Below are 7,465 nucleotides of genomic sequence, written 5' to 3'. Positions count from 1 at the left end.
TCCTCTCACACATAACCAATCCCATCTTTAAAGGTAGAAAGTAATTGGTATGAATATAAAAAAGAAATGTATTTCCACACATGTCCCATGTGCCTGTCTCCCTCTGCTGAGCAACTGCAGCATAAAGATAAATGGGTAAGGTAAAGGACCCCTGGACGGTTAAGTCCAGTCAAAGACAGCTATGGGGTTGTGGTGCTCATCTTGCTTCTCATAGAATCATAGAGTTGGAAGAGACCACAAGGGCCATCCAGTCCAACCCCCTGCCAAGCAGGAAACACCATCAAAACATTCTTGACACGTGCCTGTCAAGCCTCTGCTTAAAGACCCCCAAAGAAGGAGACTCCACCACACTCCTTGGCAGCAAATTCCACTGTCGAACAGCTCTTACTGTCAGGAAGGTCTGCCTAATGTTTAGGTGGAATCTTCTTTCTTGTAGTTTGAATCCATTCCTCCGTGTCCGCTTCTCTGGAGCAGCAGAAAACAACCTTTCTCCCTCCTCTACATGACATCCTTTTATATATTTGAACATGACTATCATGTTGTTGTTGTTGTTTAGTCGTTTAGTCGTGTCCGACTCTTCGTGACCCCATGGACCATAGCACGCCAGGCACTCCTGTCTTGCACTGCCTCCCGCAATTTGGTCAAACTCATGTTCGTAGCTTCGAGAACACTGTCCAACCATCTTGTCCTCTGTCGTCCCCTTCTCCTAGTGCCCTCAATCTTTCCCAACATCAGGGTCTTTTCCAAGGATTCTTCTCTTCTCATGAGGTGGCCAAAGTATTGGAGCCTGAGCTTCATGATCTGTCCTTCCAGGGAGCACTCAGGGCTGATTTCCTTAAGAATGGATAGGTTTGATCTTCTTGCAGTCCATGGGAGTCTCCTCCAGCACCATAATTCAAAAGCATCAATTCTTCGGCGATCAGCCTTCTTTATGGTCCAGCTCTCACTTCCATACATCACTACTGGGAAAACCATAGCATTAACTATACGGACCTTTGTCGGCAAGGTGATGTCTCTGCTTTTTAAGATGCTGTCTAGGTGCCCTTCATGGATCAATGCCTTGTCGTGGCGAAGGGGCTTGAATAACTCAGAGAAGCTATGAGCTATGCCATGCAGGGCCACCCAAGATGGACAGGTCATAGTGGAGAGTTTTGACTAAACGTGATCCACCTGGAGAAGGAACTGGCAAGCCACTCCAGTAACCCTGCCAAGAAAACTCCATGGACAAAGACAACAGGCATATAAAAGTTATGACTATCATATCACCCCCTAACCTTCTCTTCTCCAGGCTAAACATACCCAGCTCCCTAAGCCGTTCCTCATAAGCCATCATTTCCAGGCCTTTGACCATTTTGGCTGCCCTCCTCTGGACATGTTCCAGCTTGTCCATAGCTGCCAAGTTTTCCCTTTTCTTGCGAGGAAGCCTATTCAGCATAAGGGAACATCCCTTTAAAAAAGGGATAACTTGGCAGCTATGAGCTTGTCAGTATCCTTCTTGAACTGTGGTGCCCAGAACTGGACACAGTACTCCAGGTGAGGTCTGACCAGAGCAGAATACAGTGCTACTATTACTTCCCTTGATCTAGATGCTATATACTCCTATTGATGCAGCCCAGAACAGGGTCTCAGACCAAGGGACCCAGTGTTTGTCCACAGACAGCTTTCTGGGTCATGAGGCCAGCAGGACTGAATTGCCTCTTGCGCAACGGGACACTGTGACGGAGCTCACAGAAACACTGTTTGCCTTCCCGCCACAGTGATACCTATTTATCTACTTGCACTGGCATGCTTTTGAACTGCTAGGTTGGCAGGAGCTGGGACAGAGCAATGGGAGCTCACTCCGTTGTGGGGATTTGAACCGCCAACTACAGTACCACCTGCGTCCCTGACTGCAGCATATACAGTTAAGGAGAAGGGATTCATCCCAGGAAGTCAAATTTCTAAGCACAGGTCCTGGCTTTCCAGGTCTCTGTCTGAGTGCTCCCCCCTCCCCCCTCTCTCTGCCCTGCTGCTTTCATTGCAAAAACCCAGTGGTGGAGAGTGCCCTGCCGGTGTGGGTACACGTGCACCAAGGTGTGCACACTGCACCGTGGGGGTGGGATGTGCTGTCAGAGTGTCTGCGTCCTTCTCGGGTGGCCTCCAGTTGGAGGGCGGTTGGGAAGGATGCAGCGGCTCGAGGGCCCTGTGAGCCAAGCACCCACTTGCAGGGCCGGCACTGGGCTCTTGAGGGCACCTGGGCTGCTGCGTCTTTCTTGGGTGGCCAAGAAGGACGCAGCAGCTCACAACACCCTGCACCTCCCCCAAAAACTGAGCCTGAGCCAAAAGCATGCCCAGCACCCACCTCTGCAAAAAACCCACTCTGTAAACCTAAATCAGATCAAATGGCAATCTGCAGAAAACCAGAATTGCTGTTTGCTCTGCTGCAGTGTTTTGTTTTGTTTTTAAAGCCACTTCTGCATCTCCACGGAGGTGGTGTTGTGGGCTTGCCCCGAGCGAACTCTCGCGATGGGGGCTGAGAGCAGCCCCCTCGCGAGGAGGGAGTTCCCGCCTCTGTCAGACCCTGGCCGGCCAATAGGGTCGGCCGGGAGGCGGGGCTTAGCATCTTTTAAACCGGCCGGAGGCGGGAACTCAGCCTTTCCTGCCCCGGCTCCCAACACGATCGGATCACCCGCCCACCCACCCTGTAGGCTAGGCAGGTTAGGCCGATGCTGCTATGGACTTCGGTTGGTCGCCTCGGTTGGCCGGGGGGTCTGGTAGGACTTTTTCCACTTGGGGCTAGCCAAGCTGGTTTTTTCGCCTACCTCATAGCAATTCGTCACAACTTGGTTTTGTTGTTAGGCATTGGAAATTTGCATAAAAGGAGGAGGGGGCAGATCGCGTCATCCTCTGCCCAGAAGTTGGAGAAGTAATTCCGTTAAAGGGATTCCGGGGGTGGTAGCTTTGTCCTGGGCCTGCGGAGGACAGGGCCTTATGGCACCCCCCAACGGTGGCCACAGGAGGTGTTCCAGTAGATGTACATCACCGGGCTCCTTTCTGGTGGTTAATTTCTCCCAGACTGTAACACACGGGTTACAGTCGGATATAGTCGGTTAGGTTCCAATGCCTAAGCCAATACCGCTCATCATTCGTAACCAATAAAGTTGTGGCCTATTCGCCCACTTAAATTTATTCACTGTGTCTCGTGTCTTATTTCACGTGGAGGGAGGGGCATTGCCACACAAATAGCCTTTATTGAAATTCAAATTAAAATAAACACACACATAAACACATACACACACTTGAAATAACAATAATAACACACAAAATCATATATTATAAAAAAAGAATCAAATAACAACCATACTGACAATAAGGGTATAACTTGAAAATTAAATTCGTACATTCATCTTAAATCCAACTTAAATTATGATACCCGTAACCCTAAAAGAATTACGAGTAAAAACAAAATAAAAGGAAAAAAAGAAAAAGAGAAGAAAAAGAAAAAAGAAAAAGAAAATACAGAAAAAAAATCCTTCAGTCATTCAAACCCAAAATTGTTATAAACATGGTACTCCAAGTACTTTCCACCTCTAATCCCCTTTAATTGTTTCCCTTTATCTCCTCCCCTCCTATTTGACTTCCATTTCATCTCTCTCTCCGATTCGACAAGTACTATGTTACAATACTGCTTCCCCATATTTCAACAAATATATATCCTAAAATATCCTTTATCAGGATCAGGTTCAAGGTGCTGGTTTTGACCTTTAAAGCCTTATGCGGCTTAGGACCCTCGTACCTACGGGACCGCCTCTCCCGGTATGACCCACAGAGGACATTACGGTCCACAAATAATAACATACTGGAGATCCCGAGTCACAAGGTGGTTAGGCTGGCCTCGACCAGGACCAGGGCCTTCTCAGTACTGGCCCCGACCTGGTGGAACGCTCTGTCTCAGGAGACTAGGGCCCTGCGGGATTTGTCATCTTTTCGTAGGGCCTGCAAGACAGAACTGTTTCGTTTGGCCTTCGGACTGACGCAGTCTGACACCACGGTTACCCTCCCCTAAGGTTTTATTTATAATGGTTTTATCTTATTCGTAGATTTTTAATTTTAAAATTGAATTTTAACATTGTATTATTCTGTTGTTTTAACTGAAATGTTTCTTTTATATTTGTGTTGATATTATTTGTTGTTAGCCGCCCTGAGCCCGGTCTTGACTGGGAAGGGCGGGGTATAAATAAAAATTATTATTATTATTATTATTATTATTATTATTATTATTATTATTTATATATAAATGCATCCTCCATCGACTTTCTCGGCATAAAATAGATTCAAAGCTGTTCAGTACGAGACCTAAAAATAAACCCAGGGTTTTATCGTGGGGCACTGTCTTTTCATGTACTCGCCAAACTTATCCCAGTTATTGCTCTGCTGCAGTGTTAAAGAGCCGGTTTTCCTGGGGAAAGTGATGGGGGCAGGGTAGAAGTGCATGCTGGGACCAGGAAAGTTCATGGCAAAAGGTAAGTGTGGATGAGGCGTCACTGATGGTTTTGCTGCTCATACTCCATTCCCCTCCATTCTGCTGTATTCAGTGGGCCTTGCTCACAGGTGTGGGTTCATTTCATTTTTTGTCTACTGATATATACCGCAACACACTTTTGTGCATCTTCCATCCCAATGTGTTTTATTCTCTCAGAATTGCGAGTTCTGGCCTGATTTAATTGTCTTAGTAAAATGCTGAGCATGCTCAATTGCACCCCCCCTGGAAACTGGGAACAGCAGAGGACTTCAAGATGACAATGTGCATTGGCCTGTTTGCCTTGTGCTAAAACACATCAGTAAACCACATTTAACAGAACAGACAGTAATGAAAGAAAATAAGTGCAGGGCTTCCATCCAATTGCAGCATTATAAAAACAGAGCATTACATTGGGCTCTTTAGTAAACAGGGGGCGGCAACATCAATGGGACAGAAATCAGAGCAGCATCCAGGCCTGGTCCAAGGTCACAGTCCAAGCGAGCACAATCTGCAACAAAGGGTCAGGCAAGAGATAAGGTCAGAGCAGTCTGTGGTCACATTTGGCATTGGGAAGCACTCTACCCCCAGGCAAGGCACAAAGCTGGTATGCAGATGTTTTTCCAGCAGTTCTCCCAGCCCAACACACTGGCCTTTTTGAGCTGGAGCTGCTGGGCCTGTCCTACACCCAACCTCGGATGACTCCTTCTTTGCAGAGCACTTCTTGAGAGGAGTGCCTTACTCTCAAGAAAACCTTTACTTCTGGGAAGTCCTTGCCTATAATTAGACACCTCTCCAAACAGGACTAAGTTTCCACCTGGCATTTAAGGCACTTGCCTTGCCCTGAGGCTTAGGATGACTCGTAATCTGGTGAACCGGGTTCGCATCTCCACTCCTCCACATGCAGCTGCTGGGTGACCTTGGGCTAGTCACACTTCTTTGAAGTCTCTCAGCCCCACTCACCTCACAGAGTGTTTGTTGTGGGGGAGGAAGGGAAAGGAGAATGTTAGCCGCTTTGAGACTCCTTTGGGTAGTGATAAAGCAGGATTTCAAAGCCAAACTCCTCCTCTTCCTCCTCCCCCTCCTCCTCCTCAACATGTGGATAACCCTGTCTCAGCCTTAGCACAGATGGAGCCTGACTCACATCTTTCTGTAAGCTTGAGGGCTCTTGGTCTTCCTTTGATGAGGACCGCAGCTGAGACATGACAGATCACTTGGGTAGTTGACATGATCATGCCCAACCACCTTCTCCCTTGGGATATACTTGAGCTGAAGGCAATGAAGCAAGATGGCTGGAACACAAATGGAGGAAAACTCTTGTTAGAGCTCATTGGGCATACTCTGCTCTTTATTTATTTTAATAAGAAGAAGAAGAGTTTGGATTTGATATCCTGCTTTATCACTACCCGAAGGAGTCTCAAAGCAGCTAACAATCTCCTTTTCCCTTCCTCACCCACAACAAACACTCTGCGAGGTGAGTGGGGCTGAGAGACTTCAGAGAAGTGTGACTAGCCCAAGCAGCTGCATGTGGAGAAGCGGAGACGCGAACCCGGTTCCCCAGATTACGAGTCTACCGCTCTTAACCACTACACCACAATGGCTCCCTGTAATAAGTATTACAGTTACTCCATTCATTATTCAAAATAAAATATGATAAAATATGATTTGTTATTCAAAATAAAATATGATAAAAAAGGAAAAAACAATTCAACATCAAATGTTGCTGATATATTACATCACAGATAAGTAACCTTCTACTCTTTAAATGTGACTTCCATCCACCTCACTACAGGTCCTTTCTCCTTTTTTAAAACTGCTTCCTTTATCACCTTGTAATTCACCAGTATTGTATGATATACGTTAGCTGTCTGTTATATGGTTTGTGAAAATTAATCAAAGCACATTAAGGATTTTACTTGGGAACAATGTTTTTCCAAGTTTACTCTGTAACACTCCCACTCTTCTTTTTAAACTTTTGATTTGTTTGATTCCTGGTTACATCTGTCATCTTTGCAAGTTCTAGTCAGGCATCCCCAAACTGCGGCCCTCCAGATGTTTTGGCCTACAACTCCCATGATCCCTAGCTAACAGGACCAGTGGTTGGGGAAGATGGGAATTGTAGTCCAAAACATCTGGAGGGCCGAAGTTTGGGGATGCCTGTTCTAAGGACTCAAATACATTTATTTGCCGTTCCTCCTTTGCTGGGATTTTCTCCCCCTTCCAGTTTTTGGCAATCAACATTCTTGCAGCTGTTGTCGCATACAAGAATACCCTCCTTTTGTCACTTGGGATATCTGTTGTTAGAATGCCTAGAAGGAAAGCTTCCGGGTTTTATTGCAAATGTCTGTTTGAACAATTTTTTAAGCTCCTTGCGGATGGCACTGTGGGTTAGCTTATGGGTTAAACCACTGAGCCTAGGGCTTGCTGATCAGAAGGTCCGTGGTTCGAATCCCCGCGACAGGGTGAGCTCCTGTTGCTCGGTCCCTGCTCCTGCTAACCTAGCAGTTGGAAAGCATGTCAAAGTGCAAGTAGATAAATAGGTACCGCTACAGCAGGAAGGTAAACGGCGTTTCCGTGTGCTGCTCTGGTTCGCCCGACGCGGCTTTGTCATGCTGGCCACATGACCTGGAAGCTGTACACCCGCCTCCCTTGGCCAATAACGCAAGATGAGCGCTCCAACCCCAGAGTCGGTCACGACTGGACCTAATAATCAGGGATCCCTTTACCTTTATTTAGTATCCGAAAAGTTTTTAATTTTTTTTTTTACAGCCCCACCACATGTGGTACATTGTTCCCTCAGCTTGTTTGCATACTCTGACAATGACAGCGGTGAGGAAGCATTTTTTTGTTGCCACCAATATTGCATCCTCTCAGTGTTAATGGAGGTATTCAGAGTGACATCTGGTCTGGGGGTTTTTTGTATGATTTTCAATTGTTTGAGTGCTTGGACAAGTCCCCCTGACTATG

This window comes from Zootoca vivipara, chromosome 7, assembly GCF_965207765.1.
Source record: "Zootoca vivipara chromosome 7, rZooViv2.hap1.1, whole genome shotgun sequence".
Taxonomy (NCBI): domain Eukaryota; kingdom Metazoa; phylum Chordata; class Lepidosauria; order Squamata; family Lacertidae; genus Zootoca; species Zootoca vivipara.
Note: the sequence above shows the minus strand (reverse complement) of the source record.